At 48.6% G+C, this 1,569-nt stretch overlaps 1 pseudogene; it reads right to left on the reverse strand.

The window, feature by feature from the left end:
* Window positions 1-336: 336 nt before the first annotated feature.
* LOC103257602 lies at window positions 337-1,368 on the reverse strand (annotated as a pseudogene).
* Window positions 1,369-1,569: the final 201 nt, after the last annotated feature.

The following is a 1,569-nucleotide window of genomic DNA, read 5'->3' on the forward strand; positions in this document are numbered from 1 at the left end:
CTGGCTTGTTCTTGGCATGATCCCCCCTCTCGCTTTCTCAGACTGGATGGACGTGTGGCATTCAGCAGCAGAATAGAGGAGGATGATATTCATAAGCGGAGAACTGGTGAATGGATCCCAAACAGAAATAGACTGGGTGTACCATTCTGTAATGCCTCATTTATCCACCAGAGGCAGGTTTGTGTCGACGGAACATATTTGGGGTTGTCATGCAACAACAGAAGTGCTTTGGGAAAAGGGGAGTCATGGGGTGGAGGTGGGGCTGGTGGATAGGAGGACTGTCAGCTTCCAGTTCTTAAATACTAGACCAGAAAGGAACAGTTTGGTCTCCGTCCTTTAGTGAAGAAACTGGATGCTCATTTTCTGGCCTATGTCCGTCCACCTTCTCCAAAACCTGAACGCATTCTGTGACAGACATGGCACCATCCCCATCCTGATCAGCCTCCCGAATGGTCCTGTCCGCGATGCTTCCCAGTTGCTCATGTGAGATGCTCACTCCAACCATCATGCGAAGTACCTGTAACGGCTCATCACGGGAGATCTTGTCATCCTCTTTATCCAAATCATTTAGTCAAAAACCAGAGTGCAGTTTGTTGCTTCGGCTGTGGAGTGGTTCTGGTCCATTGGCATCTTTGCTCATTTCATCATCCTCTATGGGTCAAAACGAGCCAAAGTTCTCATGAATCCATGGAAATTTACCTGGTCCTCTCCCTCTGGAGAGAAGGCTTGATGACCTGGTCCCCCAGTGGGTTGATGGCAAGTTCTGGAGTCCTCTGGAAATCTTCACTGTCGGGAGTGGATATGATATAGAGAACACGTAAACACTGTTGCTATAACAGGCCTCGAGTCAAGGCCCCAAGCGAAGGCAAGGTCTCAATGGCCTCAAGCTCTCAGACAAGGTCTCACTTGGAAACTCTACATCCTAACCAAAAACAGACTGCAAGGGATACAGCCTACTGTACAAAGCGGTGTCTCAGATACCCACACACCCAGATACACATAATACAGATAAAACCTTAACTACAACAAGACAACCACAGAACAACTCACCTTTAGATAGCGACAACTAGAACTCCCTCACAGACCGTGAATCCCTTCCAACTTCCCTTATACTTGATTATAAAATAAACACAGTAAACTAGTTCGGGGCCACTCTCCTCCATCAGAGGAAAGTGTCCCACCTGGCCCCAACTTTTCTTTATGTCTTTATGTCTACGTCTTTCTTAATCTCTCACCACTCTTTCTCTCTCAAGACCCTCAAGACAACCACTTGGACAACACTTCATGGCTGAGAGTCCCATTCTCTCCTTTGTCCAGGCTGGTGAACCGGCTGTAGAGGTGAGTGATTTGACCATAGGAAACTATCATCAGTTTGGTGTTTCAGGCTGTTCTGCTGGGTAGGTGACTTCCACCAAATTAAAGATTGGAAGTCAAACACATTAAAAAATATGGTTTTGGAGCTCGGTCAGGGCTAGGCTTGGCGCCGCCTGGGTTCTCGTGGCCCAGCCAGTTGCGCGCGGGTTTCGGCTCTCCCGGGGGCTTAAACCTGCCCCCGACTTGCCGAGCAGC

The sequence above is a fragment of the Carlito syrichta genome, unplaced genomic scaffold (genome assembly GCF_000164805.1).
Source record: "Carlito syrichta isolate Samal-C Ts95f unplaced genomic scaffold, Tarsius_syrichta-2.0.1 Scaffold301813, whole genome shotgun sequence".
Lineage (NCBI taxonomy): Eukaryota > Metazoa > Chordata > Mammalia > Primates > Tarsiidae > Carlito > Carlito syrichta.